Source organism: Coenobita brevimanus, chromosome 6 (assembly GCF_032717465.1).
Source record: "Coenobita brevimanus isolate Jiangsu-jjx chromosome 6, ASM3271746v2, whole genome shotgun sequence".
NCBI classification, from domain to species: domain Eukaryota; kingdom Metazoa; phylum Arthropoda; class Malacostraca; order Decapoda; family Coenobitidae; genus Coenobita; species Coenobita brevimanus.
Window position 1 is genome coordinate 57154662 of NC_136959.1, and position 23182 is coordinate 57177843.

General features: G+C 43.2%; 1 protein-coding gene across 1 annotated transcript in view; it reads right to left on the reverse strand.

The window, feature by feature from the left end:
• LOC145401301 (uncharacterized) overlaps positions 1–22926 on the reverse strand; it is a 459641-nt gene extending 436715 nt beyond the window's left edge. Inside the window, exon 1 of the mRNA XM_080273632.1 lies at positions 22433–22926. The gene's annotated coding sequence lies outside the window, so the exon portion shown is untranslated. The remainder of the gene's footprint in view (positions 1–22432) is intronic.
• Positions 22927–23182: the final 256 nt, after the last annotated feature.

The following is a 23182-nucleotide window of genomic DNA, read 5'->3' on the forward strand; positions in this document are numbered from 1 at the left end:
TCGCCCTCTCCTCATTCCCTACGCCACATTTTCGCCATTCCAATCATTTCACCCTCAGCCAATCACTTCTTTCCCCTCATCCCACTCGTCTCCCCATGCTGACCCATTTTCACCCTCCCCATACCATCCTCAACCTCACGCTTTCCTCGTACTTCTCTATCTTTATTCATCAATCCATCTATTCCTAACACCCATTTCACTCCTTTCCCCATACTTCCCTGCCCGCATCCATCTATCCATCCTTCGCCTCCTTACCCCATACCTCCCTATTCTTAGCCAATCACTCGTTCCTAATACCTCATTCTCGGTATGTGGGTCCTCTCTCTCTCTCTCTCTCTCTCTCTCTCTCTCTCTCTCTCTCTCTAAGTCCAAAACTTCCTCTAAATGTCACAGCCAGTCAGCAGTTCTAAAAAAACAAGCAAGGCCACACGAGTTTCAAGGAAAACCTAAGGAGAGGAAGGAAAAAAGCGGAAGTGGGCAGCGGCGGAAGGAAGTGTGAGGCAGTGATGATGGGGAGAATTTCTGAACTGTTCATATTTACCCGTCTAATAGTAACATGCGTATAATAGGAAAACGTAATCGTTTCTTTAACTGTGCATTACTTACTTGCTTACTTACTTTTTACGTATTAACTTGCTTATTTTGTATTTTATTTCAATTTTATTAGGCCCAACAGAAACTTCCTTTGCATTTTGATTCTGCTGCCAACAGACGGTTTACCTGTACTCGACAGAAGCCTTTGGCACCCAACGTTTTCGCCGAGAATAAAGACATTTGTATTTCATTCCATCTTGCGACGGACAATATTTTTTTTTAGCTCATAGATACCTCCCGAAATGAAAGGGTTCATTTGTAAGTCTTATTTACTCAGGCTATTATTTTTTTTTTTTTTAGTGCAATCTCAAATTCAGGCCAAATGATTATTTTAAATTTTGTTTTAGAAGAAAAAGTCGAACAATGGGGACACTCGGATCAAGACAGGCGTTGATGTTCGATTTAACGTTACGATAACGTCTATTATATACACTGTATCTTATTTAATTTCCCTTATTTGTTTATAAATCTATGGTTTACTCTTGCCACCTTCATACGATTATAGCTTACTGAGGTTCGGGGAGCCATCTGCTAGTGATGAGGTTAATTTGCTATAACCCCTCCAGTTCGAAAAATCTTTCCATGATGCATATAATCGTTCGGAAATAGCAAGAACAGAAAAACAGGCTGAAGGGGCCAAAATTCTCTCTCTCTCTCTCTCTCTCTCTCTCTCTCTCTCTCTCTCTCAACCTACAGAAAACTATCCGGTGACTCAAACAGGCTTACCCAGAATGACTGCTTCCGCACCCACAAACACTACCGGTACTTCAGCCCGAGGACGTACTATCTCATTTTGTTCTAACAAATGCCAGACAATTTTATTCAACTAAGGATATTCCCTCCATTGCAGTGACGGGGTTAAGGATGGCTCTCCTGACCTAATAACATCGTCTGAAGATTGTATGAATAAAACGAGGCTCATTATAGGGAAGGGGCTAATGAAGGCCGTATCTCTTCCCTGCAGAATATATATATATATATATATATATATATATATATATATATATATATATATATATATATATATATATATCCAAAACTAAATAGAACCGTCTGGAAATGACAGGAAAAAAAGACGTCATCATACTGAAGGTGTTAACACCCCTCCGATGTCAGCTCGTGGGCTTTCCAAGAAACGTCGCTTCCTTTTCTGTGCTTTAAGCCATTATCAACTTCACTACAAAAAAAAAAATTTTTTTTTTTTTCCAGTACGAGAGGTGTTCCAAACCTGAAAAAATAAAAGTCTTAAGCAAATACGAATAAACTAAAATAAGACGTCAATTTCATCGTCTGGGGGAAGCAAGAAAAATACTAGGAAATGTCATCGTAGAGAAACGGTGATTCTCTTGTATTCCTATTACGCCATGGTTTCCCCTGATCCTGAAGGTGGGGAGGAAGGGATATGTAAATGGTTCAAGTGCATCCTGTGTTTTTAAGTGGACATGAACGTGTGTGTGTGTGTGTGTGTGTGTGTGTGTGTGTGTGTGTGTGTGTGTGTGTGTGTGTGTGTGTGTGTGTGTGTGTGTGTGTTCTGTGTTTGAATGCACGGAATTGTCTGAGAGAATTCCAGTGTTTATGTGTTTGTGAGTCTCAGTGTTTGCAGATCTGCTTGAACTTGTAGTGTGTGTGTGTGTGTGTGTGTGTGTGTGTGTGTGTGTGTGTGTGTGTGTGTGTGTGTGTTTGAATGCGCTGAATTGTCTGAGCATTCCATTGTGTTTATGTGTTTGTGGGTCTCAGTGTTTGCAGATCTACATGAACTTGCAATCTGTGTGTGTGTGTGTGTGTGTGTGTGTGTGTGTGTGTGTGTGTGTGTGTGTGTGTGTGTGTGTGTGTGTGTGTGTGTACCTAAGCTCAAGAATCTGCATGTCACTGTCTTTCGTGCATTAATCTGTCACTGTATCTGTCTACCTCAGTGTTTCCCGTCATCGTGGTTACCTGTTCATTGTTTCGGGTTTTACTTTTCGCTGTGTCTGTGCCTGATTGTTTATGTCTTTTCAGTGTTTTTCTTTTCTTACTGTTTACATCTTTGTCACTGTTTTGCGTATATGTATTTGCTTGTTTCTCATTTTCACTGACTGCTTTGTTGTATAAGTTTCCCTACGTTTTTGTCACAGATTTTGCTCTGTATTTGTCAAAGATTTTTTTTTTCCTTGTATTTGCATGTCTACGTCTTTGCACAGTTTTTGCATCCTTGTACGAATACTTATGTGCTTTTTGTCTTTCTCAGAGATCTTGCTTGCTTGTGTCTGAGTGTGTCCGCTAGACGTGTCACTGAGTCTGCTTGCTTTTCTCTATACGTTTGTCATTGTTAAGTCCTTCAGACCAGGCACGTCTTTCGAATTTCACTCTCGATATCTCTAGACGAGATTTTCAGTTAAGTTAAGAGAGGCATTAAGACCTGGTGGAGTTAAAAAAAAAAAAAAAGTCTTCATGCAACCCTTCAGTATGACAAGTTTTTCCCAAGTTGGAAGAAATCGTTTGGAGACAGCAAGAACAAAATGCAAAAATACGTCTGGACTGAAGGGGCTGACTGCTTTTATTTTCCCTGTGATATAAAATTCTTTGTGTGTGTGTGTGTGTGTGTGTGTGTGTGTGTGTGTGTGTGTGTGTGTGTGTGTGTGTGTGTGTGTGTGTGTGTGTGTGTGTGTGTGTGTGTGTGCTTGTTTTCATAACGGTGTACGTTAATTTACTGGTCATTATGTGCAGGCAGTTCATTTACTGTTGTCTTTTGTGTAGTATTTTGCTTCTTTCCTTAATTTTTGGGCGTATGCCAACTCTGCAGACACTCTCTCTCTCTCTCTCTCTCTCTCTCTCTCTCTCTAAGCCAACTTTCGAATAATCTACTCCACCAACTCACTCTCTCCTCCCTGTGTGTGTGTGTGTGTGTGTGTGTGTGTGTGTGTGTGTGTGTGTGTGTGAAGACTAGTTTTCTTTACACACACTTCTTGCTATGAAGGTGATTTCAAACGCGCGCGCGCGCACGCACGCACGCACACACACACACACACACACACACACACACACACACACACACACACACACACACACACACACACACACACAGTGTGTGTGTGTGTGTGTGTGTGTGTCCACCTGTACCCTAAACCTGGAAATGTTGACATGCGAAGGTGTAAACTCAAATCTCTTTACACTTACTCGCTACCGGTACCTCCCTATCTTCACATATTTATCTTATCTAGTCATCGTGTCTATTATCAACCTCCCCATTTAGCTATCCACCTTTTATCTATTTCTTCCACACCTGTCTTCATCCTGCTATGTCACCACGGAGAGAGTGAGAGGATGCGAGAGGAAAAGGGAGAGAGAGTGTTTAGGCTTGGTACCCCTGAATCAGCTGTTCCGTGTTTACATTAGTGGAGTCAGCACATCCACCTTGTGGGGAGGAGTGGCAACAACCTTGTGGTTCGTTTCACTCCTTGCTCTCTCTCTCTCTCTCACACACACACACATACCAGCTGTACTTTTCCAAACTCACACAGACCTCCTCCCCAAACATGCTACACAACCTTAAACACACACACACACACACACAGACCCTATACACGCACATACACATTCCAGTCCCCTATAGCCCATAGGCTAGGTAGGAAACCTCCCCCTCCCTCCCCCCCCCTCTCTCTCTCTGGTTTCAATCCTTTTCTTTTTTCTTTACCTCTCTTCTTTAGGTTAGGTATCTTTCGTATTCCTATTCCCCCCCCCCCTCTCTCTCTCTCTCTCTCTCTCAACCGTGCATAGCCTGAAGGAGGGAGAGTCCGAGAAATGAGGTAGGGTAGGCTGTGATGGCAGGGTAGCGTAGAAGTGAAGGTCGAGGGGAACGGACATGGAGACACCAAAAACTAGGAGCTACCCACAGATTGAAACGATAACGAGACACTGGGACACCATGGAGAGTTGGAGGAGTTGTAGGAGCAGTTAATGAGATGCTGAAGAGACAATGGGACACTAGGGAGAGCTACAGAGCAGTGACTGAAATGCCGACAAGATACTAGGACGTCAGCAGAATTCAAGCACCAATGAGTGACAAAAGGAAGAGACAAGAGACAAGCTAATACGGAATAGGAATGATAGAACCAGTGAATGGAATGTAGGCGAGACAGGGAGGATTAGAGGACCAGAGAATGACAAGATGAAACCCCGGGACATAACGCATCGAGATTTACAGGAGCGGTAAGTGATAAATGAAGGAGATACGGGGATATCACGGAGCAACAATTAGCTACAGAACCAAGGAAATTAAGAGGAGGGATTTCCTGACATCACGTGCCACGAATTAGAGAACCAATGAATGACGATAACAAAAAACTGAAACATCAAGGACCAAAAATTACAAGGACCATAAATGACAAAGTCATGAAGAAAAAAAACATTGCCGTATAGGGGCAATGAATTACAGAAAATTAACGGGACATGAGGAACAACAATTAAAGAACTAATGAATGACTAGGCATAGGCTAATACTATGGCAATGATTAAAAAAAAAAACTATAGGGGCAGTGAGGAAAAAATAAATACTGGAACAACAAGGAACGCGAATTACATGAGCACTAAATAAGAAGAGTGAGTGATTCAGGAGAGAGTGATTGATAGAAGAGGAAGCTGTAGCACGAATACCAAAAGGAAACAGAACAAGGGACGCCGTTAAAGGGGTTAATAGGAGGAACGATACGAAAGGCTGACTGATGACAATATGGACGAGTGGTGTGAAAGAAGAAGACTCATTAAAACATGTGGACGAGTATTATGAAACAAGAGGATTAACGAAAATAGGAACAGTAGCGTAAAAGGATGGGGGAAATGTAAGGATGAGGAATGACGAAAATATGAAGGAATGGTGCAAAAAGAGTGATGAAAATATGGACGCCTAGTTTGGAAAGAGAGGACTGAAAAAAAAAAATAAATAATAGGGAGGAAAAAAAGCGCCAGAAAAATATGACCAAATGGTGTGGAAAGAGAGATATAACAGAGGAAGAAGGAAAAAAAAAAAGAAGAGGTTGACGTGACAAGGCGAAAGAGCCGTAGGGAAATAAGAAGGAAGAAAGAAGATGAGAGGAAAGGAGACGGGAGATATACGAGCAATGGTGGGGCAAAGAATAAGAGGGAGAAGAAAGGGGAGAAGAGGGGAAAGGGAGGAACACTGGATGAAGGAAGAGATGGAGGCAGAAGGAAAAGAATGAAGGACTGAAGATGTGAGGCAGAGAGAAGGAAGGAGGGAGAGAAAAGGCAAAAGGGGGGAAGGATGGGTATGGGAAGAGGGAAGGGGAGGAGGAGCACTGTGGTGGGGGAAAAGTGGAAAGCAGGAGAGAGAGAGAAAATAAAGAGGACTGGAGAAAAGGAGGAAAGGAGAAGGAAGAAGGAGGGAGAGAGAAGAATTATAGAAGGAAGAAGGAACGAGGAAGGAGAGAGAGGGGCCTCGGGGGAGGGGAGAATGGGAGGAATGATGCCGAGGGGAAGCTACGGCTTGTTACCTGCTTAACAATAGATGGACCAGAAGGAGGAGGAGGAGGAGGAGGAGGAGGAAGAGGAGGAGGAGGAGGAGGAGGAGGAGGAGGAGGAGGAGGAGGATATAGGAAGTACAGATAATATGAAGCCATTTGGTACATGACGACGTTATTTGTTGGAAAAAATTAAATTCTGTTAAAGATGTAACCAACATGTGCGAGAAAGAGATAGAATGAGGAAGATTCTCCCCCATCCATTAAACCCTCCAACAAAATATAAAAAAAGAGAAGATAATTAAAACAGGAGGAGGAGGAGGAGGAGGAGGAGAAGGAGGGGGGGGAGGAGGAGGAGGAGGAAAAAGGAGCTGTAGAAGGAATAAACAGATGAAAAGGAAAACGTAATGGAGTTTCAAGAGCATGAAGAGACGAAGAAAACACAGGAAGGAGAAGAACGATCAACCCAAGTATTTTTATTTTCCTTCCGGATTTCGCAGATTATCACACACACACATACACACACACACACACACACACACACAATTCCACATCTCTCTCTCTCTCTCTCTCTCTCTCGATCTATCTATCCACCTATCTATCTCTTGTTTACGTCTACTATCCTCTCCCCTTCCAACCTTCCTTCTTCTCCAACACTCTTCTTAAACATTTCTTTCAGCCACTTCTCTTCTTCCTTCCTTCAGTCTTTCTTCCCTCCTCTTTCCTAAGAGCAACCATCCCTCCACGTCTATCCCTATTATTTCTTCCCCTATGGAGTCTTCCTTCCCTCCTTGTCTTTCCCACTTATATCTTCCCCTACTGGAATCTTCCTTTCCCTCCTTGTCTTTCACCTTCTTCCATCTCTCTCATCTTGTTCGTCACACAATCCTCCACTCCCCCTTCCTCCCTTCCCTTCTCCCTCCTCCTCTTCTCATCATCTTCCTATCCTTATTGTTCCTACCATTTCTCTCCCTCTTCCTTTGATGCTTCCTCCTCCTCCTCCTCTCTCCACCCTCTCCTTCCTATAATAACCATATACCCTTCTAGTCCCCCTCTTCAACCCTCCTCTTCCCTCTCTCCCTCCTTCCTATCCCTCCTGCCTCCTCATTCTTCTTGGTAAAAGGAAAATGGAAACCGTCCCCAAATTAGCCAGTCCTATAGTGAGGCAAAAACAGGTAGCCAGGTAGTGCGGTGGGGGGAAGGGGGACGTGGAGGGTTGTGAAGGATACACAGGGAATCCGACAACCTGTGAGAGGACACCCACACATTCACATCAGTCAGTCAATTAGTCAGTCGGTAAGCCAATATTGAAGTGTGTGCTACTGAAAAACTATGGCAATAAAAAAAAACAAAAATATGATAATATATAATAACAATAAGCAATGACCCCCAGGTACCAATCTTAGGCTATACAACCTTCCATCTTCCTGTGTCATAGTTACAGGATGCGAAGACGTTTGAGAAAGTGCTGGGAAATAGGGTCGTCGCGTCCTTACACCACCGGAAGCTACCTTTTGATTTACCTTTACAACTAACTTATGTACGGTATTGGTAACTAATATAGTCTTTTTGCCTTAATTTGGCCCTAATTTTTTTTTATGCACCTTATTTTACTTATTTTAATGGCAGAAAAGACAATGGTACAGATCGGCATCTATTCCATAGCAATTCTTTGTAACTAACACCATATGCAAGTGTTCATGTATTGTTTCAAATCAGAATGCAAGATAGGCAGATGGTAATTTTAGACAAAGTTAGTGCAAAAAGTGCATACAGTATTACTGGATCTAGTTACGTCATATAAATCATTATTGACATTAATCTGTTCATTTATATCAACTTTACCGTAAGCCTATCAACATAATCAACTATAGGGCTCTGTTCGCTAGCTTCACATCAGTTAGGCTACATATTAAGTTTATGGGTGCAATTCATCTCATAAGGATATTATTTTGGCCAACATCAGGCTATTTTACCAAGTTTATGGGCACTTCCAGCACTCAGAAGGATAATATCTACTTAACCTCTTCAGCACAATGACGTATTAAATTCTGGCTATCATCAGGCCATTTCCTTCAGCTTACAGGAGACTTCAGGAATTGGAGGAGCCACATACAGCCTCTAGCAACCTCCTTCACTACAAGAGGATTTCCCCGAGCTTAATAAAACCGTCTGAAGGCTGCAAGAACAAGATATAAATGGTGTCCTCGGGCTGCAGGGGTTAAATCATGGTGCTCTGCTTTGGCCACGCAGCATCAGTCACTATTACCCAGTGCAACCGTGACGTGACTCAGTGATGTGTGGCCTAACCTTGAAAATCAGGACTGGGAACGGAACATGGGACAATGACAATACTAGCACCGTGAGAGCCATGGCACACACACACACACACACACACACACACACACACACACACACACACACACACACACACACACACACACACACACACACTACAAAATTATAACCTACACACACACACATACATACATACGCAAACGAGAGAGAGAGAGAGAGAGAGAGAGAGAGAGAGAGAGAGAGAGAGAGAGAGAGAGAGAGAGAGAGAGAGAGAGAGAGAGAGAAAGTGGGGCTAGCTTTCAGTCTGGCCCAAGTGACCTCAACCTTGTCCCTATTAAGATGTGCCCAAAATCTGTAAAAAGTCTTAAGCCTTAATTATATATAAGACTGTTTGTAAATACCCTTACCTTCACTCGCACGGCTACCAAATAATTCATAACCAAACTACAGGAAACGTTACAATGAAAAATATGAAAAAAAAAAAAAACTCTGAGAATAAATAGCCACAAAGGAGATTTGTTTATCGTGGAAATTGGCTAATGTTCTTTATAAATTCGGCCGCTACTCTGGCCTAAAAGAACCCATTGTAAAAAAAACAAAAAACAACGGGTAACAAACTCCAAAGGTCACAATTAACCTGTACAAAAACATCCCACCTCCCTTGCCGTCTCCTTGGTTAGTCTCCTACCCACATTTCTCTTTCCTCCCTCCCCCCTCACCTCTTAAGCTAATGGGTTCTAGGTGACATAGGAGACTTCGTGGCGCCTCTTCCTTAGCGATTTGGTTTGCATTTTACACCTTTTCATCCTCCTGTACGTGACCAAAGTAAACAATGTCGATACCATAACTATATAGCCTAGCCTACATAGTATTAAAGAATATACCAAGGTACAATACGTATAATAACTCGCCATGAAAAAAGGTGCCAGGAAACTCCCACTCCACTCAGGATACCACCCTGTATTGTCCACTGCCGTGACTAGTTCAAATAATACAATAAATTAATAAATAAATAAAAGCATACATGTCCGGGTTGGGTCGTGGCTGATGTAGCTTGGAAATAAACTCAATTCCAATACCGGTATGTGGATGTAATTATTCCGTTTCTCTTATTCCCTCTTTCCTCCTTCCCTTAATTTTCCAGGACTTTCTTTTCTTTCCTCATCGCCCTCTCTCTTTTTTTTCTTCTCCTTTTCCTTGTTATCCTCTCTTCCTCCATCCGTTACCTTATCCCCCATCTCCTCTCTCTTCCTTTCCTAACCATACTTTTTTCTCTTCCACATCCTCTCTCTCTCTCTCTCTCTCTCTCTCTCTCTCTCTCTCTCTCTCTCTCTCTCTCTCTCTCCCCTTCATGCATGTTTTATGCTTATTTCCCAAGTTCTTTCCCCCTTTCCCTTGTTCTCTCCCCTTCTCTCTTGTTCTCTCCCCTTCTGCCTTGCTATCTCCTCTTCTACCGTTGTTCTCTCCTCCCATCTTGCCTTTCGAATGACTATCAAGTTAAAATGCATTGCTAGCAGTTTGTCAGTAGCAGGAGTAACATCAACAGGTCGTTTGATCAATGCATGTCCCCTAAGGCCACTACAGGTTCGTCCAGGCCTTTCACATTCAATCCAGCTTAATCAAGTGAATCACACACCATTCAGGACTCGGATTCACAGTTAAGCTTAAAAAATCCTCTTGTACTTGATTTATTCTATTTATTTGTTTGTATATTTATAATTTTTGCAGGCCAATGGCCAAGGCACCTAGAGTTTTCCTGTCTTTGTTACTTCGGCCTAATACAAATCTTAGATAAGAGAGATAAGTTATCATGAGCACTTTCTTCGTTTTAAAGAACAAGGAACCATGAATGCTGAAATTTTCTTTGTCCTTTGTTCCTCCTGCGAATCAAAACATGAGTTACGAAAGGAGCCCAAGTGAGTTGGGCTGACTGGCAAAAAAGATTTAAGTGTCAGTTTTAGGGTGAGCTAGTCCCTCTCCCGGTGAAGTTTTGAACCTCCAACATCCCCAAGACATAACGCTTCTTCCATACTATTTGCCAAACCTCAGTTGACTTAGGCTCGTATTTTAGGTGGGTAGGAGGCTTTGCACCACCTCTCATTTTGTCATTTTAGTTTGCGTATTACACCTTGTATGCTGCTATATTTCTATATATATTGTCGTAATATAGGTTTACCTTCCATCCATAGCACATAAGAGCATACTGAAATGTAGTTAGTTATTAGAACACAACGCTTAGGAAGACGGTTTGCGAAATCTCCGAAACCACCTGGAACACGAGCCTAATCTAAAGACTGGAGATAGAAATTAACATATATATAAATGAAGCATGGCTGTCGCTGGCAACACCAAGGTGACATAATTATCAAATTAGGCCAGGTTGGATTACTCTAGGTTAGTCTGATTAGGATAAAAGCACCGTGTTCAACTGTTCCTCTAGCCAAGTGCATGTGTATATTACTGACAACAGGGAGCTCTGAGCTGGACAGACAACGGTACTGTATCTTACGCTGGAGTAACTTAGGCAGAGGAAGGGAGGAAAGTGAACGAATGTGAAAAGAAATTAGCATCATGAATGAACACGATAAGAAAAAAATCCGTAACGAGGTACGGGACGTGGAAGGATGAATGAATGATATTAAAGAACAAGAAAGTGAAAAGACAGTCCTATGCATGAAAAAAAAAAAAAAAAAAAAGTAAATGCAAAATGGATGAAAGAAAATAGACTATCAATATCGTATATACTATTAGGCGTCTTGACCTCTGGACAAAGCGACGTATCCCGGTGTTAATTCCTTCCACTCAGTTCTTCTTCTTCTTCTTTTTTTCTTGATATATCCTGACGATTTTATTCAGCTTAAGGGGGACTTTTCAAACTGAAGGGGGTTGGTACAGCCTTCACTGTCCCCTCACTAGGGAAGGGTCTCATAACATAAATAACAATGCACCAGTACAGAAGGAGAAACTCAAGCATGTATTCAATGTGGATGTGCGTATTAGCTCCAAAGTGATATGTAAAAGTGGCACGTAGGAGGACTGCTGGGTCTCGCATTAAAGGCCGTTAAGCCATGCCCAGGCTGCGTAAAATCGGCTAGCAGCAACTGAAACAATATATGTAAATTACCAATACAAACGACGTCATGGCATTGCCTGTAACGTTGTCCAGAAGGCAATGTTTACACTGCGGGCTGATAGGAGGAGTTCCTGAGCGCTACATCTCAAAGCCCCGCATTCTCACTGACATGGGAAAATTCGTAGCACTTTTTCCTTAGCGATGTATTTTAATTATTACAGCTAAATACCCTCTTGTATGCTGTTTAATCTTTCTAATAACGACACAATTTGCTTCGGTAACACGGAAGAAAAGTGACGAGAAACAAAATAAATCACTTGAGACGCGGCGTGACGAAAGCCCCTATAGAGAACGAAAATACGACTCTCATTCACGTCAAGTACGGTACGGTACAGGACGTATGAATGAGATTAATAAACCTGATTGAACTAGAGAATGAATGAATGTGGGGGAGAGGAGGGGGTGAGAGCGAGGGGAGGCTGGGGATTTGGGATGTGGTCAGAGGCAGAGGAGAGAGGTAAGGAAGGAGGTGAAAGGGAGTGGAGGAAAGGGAGGGGGATGAAAGAAGGGGAAGAAGGAGAAGGGGTGAAAGGAAGGGGTGGAGGTTAAAGGGACGAGAGATAGGGGGAGTGGAATGGGGTGAAAGAGATAGGAGGAAAAGGAGAGGTGAGATGGGGTGGGGTGGGGTGGAGTAGGGTGAAAGGGAAGCGGTGGGGTGGGATGAAGGGAGAGGAGGAAGGGGATGGAATGGGGTGGGATGGAATGGGGTGGGATGAAGGGAGAGGAAAAAGTGGAGGGGGTGGGTGGGATTATATGAGGTGGAGGGCATGACATGGGGTGGGTGAAATGAAAGGGAGGGGAGGAAGGGGTGGGGGAGATGGTATGGAAGGCAGGGAAAGGTGTGGGGTAGTAGACAGAAGGGACGAAGGGAAGGGCGGAGAATGGGGAGAGGAGGTGAAAGGAGGGAGGAGAGTGGGGTGTAGAAGGGAAGAGAAGGGAAGGGGATGGGATGGGATGGGAGGGGAGGGGAGGGGAGGGGAGGGGAGTGTGGTGTAAAGGGAAGCAGTTATTACCCCTCTAATATATGGTGAGACAGACCACCATACCCGTCACTCTGTATTGTCACCCTCTCTGTTGTCTTGTGTTGCGTTATGTTATGCTGTCTTACTCTGTGTTGTGTGCTGCCCTCTGTTATGATGCTGAGTCTCGTTTTATTTTAGTGCGCCCTGTGTTTTGCTGATGTGTAGTGTTTTGTGTTATTGTGTTGTGTTGTGTTGTGTTGCTGTGTATTGTGTTGTGTTGCTGTGTATTGTGTTGTGTTGCTGTGTATTGTGTTGTGCTGCTGTGTATTGTGCTGTATTGTGTAATGTGTTGTTGTGTTGTGTTGCACTGCTGTGTGTTCCTGTGCACAGTGTTTTCTTCCTGTGTAATGCGCTTTGTTAGTGTCTTGTGTTCTGTTGCTATGATGTGATGCATGCGGTGTTGTGTTGTCATGCTGCAGTGCGCTATGCTGATGTGTCTGGGACATCTGATCTAACTCTCCGTGTGCAGTAGTTTGTGTGTGTGTGTGTGTGTGTGTGTGTGTGTGTTTGTGTGTGTGTGTGTGTGTGTGTGTGTGTGTGTGTGTGTGTGTGTGTGTGTGTGTGTGTGTGTGTGTGTGTGTGTGTGTGTGTGTGTGTGTGTGTGTGTGTGTGTGTGTTTCAATCTCTATGTAACGAACGGCACAATATTTATACGGTACATCCTGTGTTAATAGGATAATCTTAGTTTACCGTATTATCTTTTTTCATCATCGTACTGTCGTATTTCCAGTGTAGCTAAACGTAACACTCTATTCCAAAGGCGATAGAAGGTACAAACAGCGACAAAAGTTCGCCTACTACTCCACTGCATCTACTTCACACTTATGGCATGTCTGTCACTCTCCTCCCTGACGCACCACATCAGAGTTTAGGAACTGGCCATCAACCAGGAGGGGAAAGTGAGAAGTGGAAGAGTTGAAGTTTTAGTCAAATTTTCGTTCCTGACTTTGCAGGTATGGTAGCGATTAGCAATTCTTATACGCCATCTGGAAATCCTTTTGTGGTTGCAGAAATACTAAAAGCCGTCGCAATAGTGAAGAGGTTAAACTGAAAAGAGGTTTCCTCCCCCCCCCCCATGAAAGGCCTAGGAATTCTTTTCGTGTTGACGGGTAAACACAAACATGATTGGACTGTGATCTGTCTCTATTTGCAACAACGCACAAGCTGATTGTCTCGCCGTGTGTGTGTGTGTGTGTGTGTGTGTGTGTGTGTGTGTGTGTGTGTAGTAAATGTTGCGAGTGTTAGTGTTTGTTGAGTTCTCCCCCCCCCCTCGTCTCTGTTGATAGTAAAAGTGCATTGAGTGTTTGTCCCCCCACCTCTCTCTCTCTCTCTCTCTCTCTCTCTCTCTCACTGTCACCTCCCCACCAAACTCGCTGTGTCACTACCAAACCACACAACACCCACTATTGTAGAACCACTCATATGTTTCCCAGTCTCTCTCTCTCCTCGCATGATAGGTTAGTTACCCCTGAAGCACCCAACCGAAGTCTAACCAGCTCACTTATCCCTTATTTTTTAAAACTAAATTTAACTTCCTCAGGCTTCAATGATTCACAGTCGGTTATATTCGTCCAATGTTAGCTCTCCTGGTCTATATTCTCTGTACCACCGTCCATGTACCCTAATCCTGTAATAGGCTGTACTTTCTTCTTTATGTAATCTAGTGACCTTCCTCTGACGAACCGACCTGCGGGTGTTATGTTGCAAAATGACGGGTGTTCATCTGACTGGATTCAATAGTCTTGTAACTGGCCTTCACTGCTCCAATCTTCCTGTAATCTCATGCCGTGTGTGTGTGTGTGTGTGTGTGTGTGTGTGTGTGTGTGTGTGTGTGTGTGTGTGACCTAGCCCCTCACCGCCTCCCTGGGAAAGATACTACAGGGGCAGGAGTGAGCAAAGTTCTGTCCAACTCACTTCGCTGCTCCCTGCCACTCAGTCTGTCTCTCCTCTCCCCCCGTTACTCCACCTCGCTCCTCACCTTCCTCCCGTTACTCACCCTCACTCCTCCCTCACCCTTTCTCACTCCATCACCTCATTCCTCCCAGTAACCCCAGCTTACCGCCACCCTTTCCCGCCCTCCCATCTAAGTAGTAGTAGTTGTAGTAGTACCAGTAGTAGTTATACGTTAATGTAGTGTCAGTGACATTATTGCCAAAGAGAAAAATATACAACAGTAACTACAAGTCCTTCAGCAGCACCGTATGCGCTGTTATGCAATATGCAATATACAATCCAGTAAAAATCCACACAGAGGCAGACAATATCGACGTAATAATTTATCATGACGGAACCTTGGCGGGATGTAGCCTACCAGTATTTTCCAAGCCCCCAAACGCACCCGTCTTCTTAACAATATTTGCTGGATCAACACCCATTACCTCCTTATCCTTTCTTTCTTTTCCCCTCTTCCATCCATTGATAATCTGCCGTATTTTCCCACTGGCAGGTGCTCCGTATCTTAGCTATCATTTCCGTCCAACTTTTGTCGGTTCTCACTTTCACCTTCGCTCTGCTTTCCCGCCTCCATTCTCTGCAATGTGATACTTCGCCTCATATAAATACGGTAAGCCTATCCTTATTGTTACTCGTACCAACACATTTGGGCCCAAATGAATAAACAGTGCTTCAGTTTTACAGAAATATATTCCTAGTTTATCCCTCACCTTTTTTCAGACACATGAAGTGAGAGAGAGAGAGAGAGAGAGAGAGAGAGAGAGAGAGAGAGAGAGAGAGACAGACACACACACACACACACACACACACACACACACACACACACACACACACACACACACACACACACACACAGAATTTTCTCGTACCGGTATGATAATGAATCAGATACGGTATTTATTATATAAACTATCTAAGAAAGGTTTATTGTACAGTACTGACTGTGAATGTGAAGTATTTTACAAGGGCTACTGCCACATAGTAGTCTAGGTTATAGAAAGAACATAATGGCTTCAGAGAGTGCAGTGTTGCTCAAATGTTTGAGCTGAATTATAAAAAAATGAAACAGGATGGATGATTGCAAGATTAGGTTATGGATTTGGAGATGGTATACGGTACATTAAAGCAGAAGAAGCTGAAGGCTTTGACTAGACTGATGTCAATCGACTACATGAAGGTCATTAAAGAAAACATTTTTGATGGCTCAGTCTTCCTCAGCAACCGTCGAATTTACAAACCAAGCCCCCTTTTCAGTTCTAGTTACAGTGCGAAAACGATAGGGTAAAGAAGTTGCCCAAAGGTTTCTCGGCCAACCCGGATATCGAATAGGGAACTTTCGGTCAGGAGCAGTGTGCTTTCGATTACATCTCCATCCCTGGCAGCTAATCGGGAGTCACTGTAGAACGCACTGGCCCCGGTAGTACGTGAAGCTGTGGGGAATTTACTGAAGGCCACCATGAGAAGACTTCCTGTATGTGTGATGAAGCAGATGTAAGAGTGGAATATTTATTTATCTATCTGTACGGTCCCAAGCATAAACTTAGACTACAGAGCCTCTTTCCTGAGGCCTAGTTAGGTAGCCTTCTTAGGTGCTCACAAGTTTGCACCTGAACTATGATACCGGTACTAAATCTTCTGAACAAGATAAGCTAGTATTACCACCTCTTTCATGACATGTGTAATGACATTAGCAGGGGTGCTTTTATAATATGAGGATGGGTTTTTGTGCGGCGCAATGAAGACCGTTCTGAAAAACTCAAATCTCCATACTGTTCCACACCTCAGCCAGGACCGAAAGCACCATTTAAGATAATAAGATAATTCCTCTACCGATTAATCCCCACCTACCTCTCGTCTTGGTGGTGCGTACCGTGGGTGAGACGTTCTTTTTTATTGCTGGGATGAAATATGGCAGGGTCGTGTCTCCGTGGTTGTTCAGTGTATACTAGGTACTACGGATAGAGCAGTGTACTGAGCGTGATGAAAGCAACAACACCTGGGAGGGAGGCGGTTGAGATCACAGGTGGTACTGAGCAACAGGTGTCGGCGCATCACGTTCTGCGTGATTCAGTTCTGATGCTAGATGACTAGTGAATGTAGAAAAATCTGACAGATTTTGGTTATGTGGAAAAAAAAATAAAGTAGGTGCACCGTAGGGAAGAGTAAGTGATGGCGTGTGAATGAGACAGGGCAAAACCGAGACTGTGAGAGTGTTCAGGTGATAAGGCAATGCTGTGGACAAATATGGTACCCTGTATTGCAGTATGATGGAAGAGTGAAGGAAAGGGTGCAATCCCCAATAAGCAAATGAAGTAGTAGAGAAACACACACACACACACACACACACACACACACACACACACACACAAACGTGGGAGTAAAGAAAGCGAACATGACAGAGCGACGCTGACACACCAACATAATAAGCGGTGAAGCGTGGACGATGTTGGAGACACATAAGTCAAGAGAGAGGGCTGACAAAACAAGTTACCTCATAACTGACCTATGGAATAACATGAATGGAGCAAACAACCAATGAAAGGATTCAAGGAGTATGCGATGCAGAGCTTGATAAGGGAAATGTCGATTTGCTTGTAAAAATCCAGCCTAACTCAATCAATCAATGAATACAGTTTCACACATGCTTTCGTTCCATACTGGCCTACGTACTGTACTATGAATCATCTTCGGTAGTCCTATACAGTATGGTGTTCTTAGCAGTAAAGTGTGGCCTAGGCTCTTGATATTTCACAATATTCGGCAAATTAGTCTGCGGTACAAGTCTTATTCTGATCCCAGAAGCCACGCGTCTTCACGGGTAGCTAAGTTAGCCTACTTAACACTAACCCATCAGCATGTAGCAGTATCTGTGCTTACACCAAGAATACAGCCAAGTCCTATCCATGTGATCACCATATTCTCTCTCCCAGTTCGTCGCTTATACCAGTACCGACAACTTCAGCCTCAAAGAGTAATATTAATTTAAATCTTATTATGTACGGATGATTCCGTTCACCTTAGCAGTGACAGGCTTACCATACTGAAAGGTGTGGAGCGCCTCACTATCCTCACTTTGCTTAGCTCTATATCCTACACTACAGATTACTCCTACCATTCTAAGTCCAAACAGTGACATGTGATTCACATTCCTTATATCAACCTGTTTACTACGACGACATCTGTTTCATATATTTATGCCTCCAGGAGATTTTATTCAACGTAGGAGAAACATGATAGTGAGAGTGTTAATGGAGATTACTTTTAATCCCATCACGACGCGTTCCCTCTTAAACTGAATCTAATCGCCTGGCAGTGGTTATATACAAGGCTATTTGCTGTTTATCTCATGTAACTTATAAATCTTAGATGTATTAAATTCGGTATACATACCGGTAGGCCTAATATACTCGTACCTGACTAGGCTGTACTCTCTCTTGACAAATTTAAATAAGTCTATGTGACCGGATACGCATGCAGTATTACAGGTAATCTGCAAACACGCAACCTACCTTGCCACACCAGCGTATACAAATCAGCAATATCACGTTTAAATCCTTGACACATGGAACCAGCCACAATATCAAATAACCCACTTTGCAAACCTCATTATTCCGCCAAAACAATGCCGCCACGTCTGCATCAGCCTGCTCATGTCACCAGATTTTACCGATTTGTTTTCATCTGACGGAACCAAGCCACTTCCATTACTTAAACACTACATCACGGTTGCATAAAATTCGATGGTCCTTAGTTACAAGGTAGAAATGAGTTTCCTCACTGCTAGTCAAATCAACCTCCAGTCTGACTACTAGTCAAATCAACCTCCAGTCTGACTACAGTACACCTGGCGGCCAAAGGAGCTGAAATGGAATATGGATCTTTGTCAAGTTAGAATTACCTTAAACGCGCTATAGTGCTACGGTTCCCATGGCGACCAGACACTGAAACTACACAGCGTCCCTCACTGCTGGCAAAAATATGGGATAATCACCTGTTTTTACCTTTTGCTTTCATGCTTCCTTGGCTCAGCTGGCGGGTAGGTATTTGGGACAGAAGCAACACCGAACACTCAAGTCATCCCTTTTCGCCTCCATTGTTTTCACTCTGTATTTCTTTCTTTTTTTCCTCCACGGGTCACTGCCGCTATTGTGTAAAAATAATGGCTGTTAAATGGCTTCTGCGTCTCCCCCCGTGTTAGTCTTCATAAAACACCTCCTCTAACCTTGACATCCTTTCCTCTTTCTAGGGCGAAAAACTACACGGGTAATCAGCGTTCGAGGATATGATTATGTACGGCAGGCTAGTTTATGCAGCAGTTCCCAATAACCAGTATGATATATAAAATGTGTGCGCGCGCACACACACGCACACACACACACACACACACACACACACACACACACACACACACACACACAATCTCAAGGGAATTTTTCCTAAAATTTTGGTGCCCTGAAGTTTAACTCCGCCAAGGAGGTTATGTTTTCAGCTCTGTCCGTTTGTTGGTTTGTTGGTTGGTTGGTTTGTGAACAAGATTACACAAAAACTACTGGACGAATTTCCACGAAACTTGGTAGATGAATGGCCTTGGCCCAGAATAGACTCCATTAAATTTTGGTGCGGATCCGGATAAGGGTGAGGATCCAGGATTTTTTTTTTTTTTTTCACTTTGTTTAACATTACGAGATAGGGCGTTTTTCGACTTTTTCGTAAATTTTTCAGTGAATATTACATGGATGTTGATGGCGGAGGTATGCGCTCTACTAAGTGCCATTCTAGTTTGTTTTTATTTATTCAAGTTACCAAACGGCAGCATAAGTTTAAATATCTCATAATTTTCCCAACAAAGTACTGCCAAGGATGTTCCCTACTATCTTTAATAAAAAAAAAAACAGACCTATAAATGATCAGATTAAAAGGGAATTCATATCAGGCTGCCAAGACTATGAAAGTCTGGCTCAGCATAAAAGATCATGCTTCACTTAGTTTACAGTAAACCATTCATACAAACAAATCTACGGTCTTCAAAACCACATGATAACATGTCAAAACACCAAGCAGATTATGCTATCTCCCTCGCCACGAGGGAGGAGTAGTCCACGGCATATAAGGACTGGTATATAAGTACAGTATACTGTACCTGAATGGTGCTATCATTGGTCCACAAGGTAGCTACGCCGTCATAAGATCTAATATTGTCAGTATTCGAAGTGAAATAGGAGGCCTCGTACTACCCTTTCCTTAACGATTTATTCCGCACATTACCCTTTAACGCCCTCCTATATGATGCTTAGTCTATATTGTTTCAATATCGATATGGTATGCATGAATAACGTAAAAGAGCATACTGCGATGCAATATGCAGAACAATTCGTTACGGAAGGGGTGTTACGACACCTCCCAAAGCTACCGTACGGTGCTCAATATACGATCCCTAGGAACACAGACAACTCGTTATCATATGGCAGTCACCTCTCTGTCAAACCAGGCTACCCCGTTGCCAGATAAAGTGTACAGCATCGTAAAAAGGAATGCGAGGAAGCAATGTAGTGGTTGTGTACGTGATGGAGGAATAAACACTTCAATCTCCGTTCCTTACCCACTCTCACGCACCACCCACACGACACAGGACAGAAATTTGCTTAGAAGTTACGCACATTCCAGATTAGTTATAGGTCACCACAGGCATGGTGTCCTTGTTTATATATCTAGGTTTGAAGGCATTGGACAAACAGTAACCTTATAATCAAAACAGCAATCCTAACTTCAAACAGGACTTCAAACTTCACTGGCATATTTCGGTCATTTTACCCGTATTATCTAACAAATACCGGTACTGTTTGTCTTAGAAATCTCCAAAATTCAGTCAGGAGCATATACAGTTCATATTACCATCAGTGCAGTACCGGTAGTAATCTTGCATTTAAGATTGACAAAAATTACACCTTTAAAACATAATTTGCATCTTAGTAGGTAGCCCATTCAAGCCACAGAAAACTTATATAGCTTTTTTTTTTTTTTTTTTTTTTTTAACGCCGTGTCCCCTTCTGTCGATAAGGGCTAAGGCGTTGCCCCTGGGTATAGGACTTAGGTTTTGGAGCGTATAGCACTTTTATGACTGGATGCCCTTCCTGGTGTCTACCTACGACTCTTGCGTGGACTCGAACCTCTGACCCGTAGGTCAGAGCTCTCTAACCCACTGAGCCATGGCTGCTGTGTATGTAAATCAAATCAAACTGTCATTCAAGCAAATATTCGATAAGCAGCCTATGAACCAGCTATTTCACCTGCTGTTTAAATGAGCCACTCTGCCATTTCAGGAACCCTATGCACAACCTCAGCAAGCCTATTTGCCATTTAAGCAAATTACACACGTACAGCGTAGCCTCCGTCTTAGAGCAAATCAGCCTACTTCCGGCCCCTTGAACATCCCTTGCATTGATAGGAAGTACAGGCAAATTATCAGATCAAATGTCAACAAAAGCTACCGGAAACCTGCATAATGGATACTCCGATCTCACACAAACGATAGTCCCAGTCTCTGTCGACGCTCAATGCCTGTATCCGGTTTGACAAGAATCGCGGGCAGGAGGGGTGGTGAGAGGTGGGGACGAGGAAGAAGATGAGAGCAAAGGGAGAAGGGGAAGGCGACGAGAGTAAAAGACAAGTGAAAAGGGAAGGAACACAGGAAGGGGATAACTGGGATAAAGAGGAAAGAGTGAAGGGGAGAAGAGAGAGGGCGAAGGATGAAGTGAAGGAACTGGGGAGGGAGAGAAGGAACTAGAGGAGTGAAGGAGAAAGGATGATGAAAATGCTAAGGAACAGGGAAAGGAGAGGTAGAGAAAAAGTAAAATGAAAGATGAACAGATCGAATAAGCAGGGGAAAATGAAAGAACGATGGAAGATGAAGAGAATGGAATGGAATGAAAGGGGTAGGCGAAGGAAAGAGGAGTAAGAAGAAACAAGTGGGAGGAGGGTGACGGGAAAACAGGAAGTGGAAGGGACGGTAAAGAAAATGAGAAAGGGGAGGGAGGAAAGAAGGATGAGAAAGGGAGGGAGAGGAGATGGGAAGAGGATATGATGAAATGGAGGAGAAAAGTGTGGAGTATGAGGACGAATGATGGGGCGAAGGAATGAGAGGAAAGGCGTGGGAGAGAGCTGGGAGGAGAGGGGGAGTAGGACGGGAAGCAAGGGAGGAGGAAAAGGAGGAAAGCTACACGAGTATGTAAAACAGAAGAAAAGAACGTTGATTAATAAGGAGTGGAGAGGGAAGACTAAAGGAAATAAAAGGATACAATGGGTGTGTGTGAATGAGAGGGGAGAGACGAAGGGGAAGAGTGAAGAGGCTGGAGAAGAGGAGAAAGGTAAGGGAGGGCAGGGAAGAAGGAACAGGGATGATGATACTGGATGAGAGAGAAGTTGAGAGATAGGGTGAAAGGAAGAGAGCAGGAAATGGACGGAAAAATGGGAGATGAGGGGAAGATGAGGACAAGAGAAATGTAGGGAGTCAGAGGAAGTGCTAATAAGAAGCAGGATTGGAAGAATGTAAATGTAAGAAAACATGGCAAGAACTAACGAAATGGAAACCAGAGAGGAAGGGGGAAAATTAAACTGGGAAAGTGAAAAGGAAAGAGCTACCAGATGGTGAAGGAGAAAAAGCACGAAGGGAAGAGGAATGAGGATGGAGTGATATAAGGGGAAGGGGAAGGAGGGAGAGGGAAAAGGAACGACTGAAGTCTGGAATTAAATACCAACTCCTTTATCTTACCTTTTCATACAAATATTATATCAGAAATGCGCACGTAATAAAAAAAAAAATCCAATGTAAGAGCTGCCTAGTAAGATAAAAGTAACAAAAGAAAATCTTGTGAAAATTTGATGTCATGAAGTCTTGCAATAATCATCACAGTCACTAAGATTAGACTCATTATTATATTAAGTTTACTGTAATATGATACTGATCACAGTCGGACACTTACCTAATGTTCCAGATTTCTTCAGTAGTTTCTCTTCTCGATTTCCTTTAGTTCAAGTTTGCTGCGTCTGGACCTTTTCTTCCGTCTCTAAATCTTTCATTCACTTGGAATTTCAATTTCCCCGGTAAAAATGAAAATAACACAAAACTTTCCTATCAACCGTATGCTTCCTTGCGAGGTCACTCACTGGTGGCGCTTTGATTTTTTTTTTTTTTCTTGGGTGTGTGTGTATTTTCACTGGAGTTTCTCAGTGGGTGGATTTTACGCCATCCACTCTTTTATATTTTTCAGCATAGGTATGCCATTATCTGTCAAACACTATTTGCTTATTCTTTACGGTCAAGTAACACGTACTCGCTTAGAAGAATAAGAAAAGCATAGTTTCCCTCATCGCGGTCTCCGATTGATACAAGTTTAACGCCAAGTGCACAGTTGTTTCATGGTAAGTGGCATTAGTATGGATTTGTATTAATGGTAGGGGATGGTGTTAATGCCCGTTGTTGGCCCTCTAGGTCACCACGGTCACCGCCACTATTTCGGTCATCACCACCGTCACCGACAACACCACTTCCCGTAACCACGGCTGAGACACAACTGATGGTCCGGGCAACAGCTGACCCCGCCAATCCATGCCACCACCATAAAATTACTCACACTTTCCTGTCCATTCATACACTCTCCCACACTACCACGGCTCGGCAGCACATCTACGTCTACATTAGTCTTCCCTAAATACATCATGTCAATCCTCAC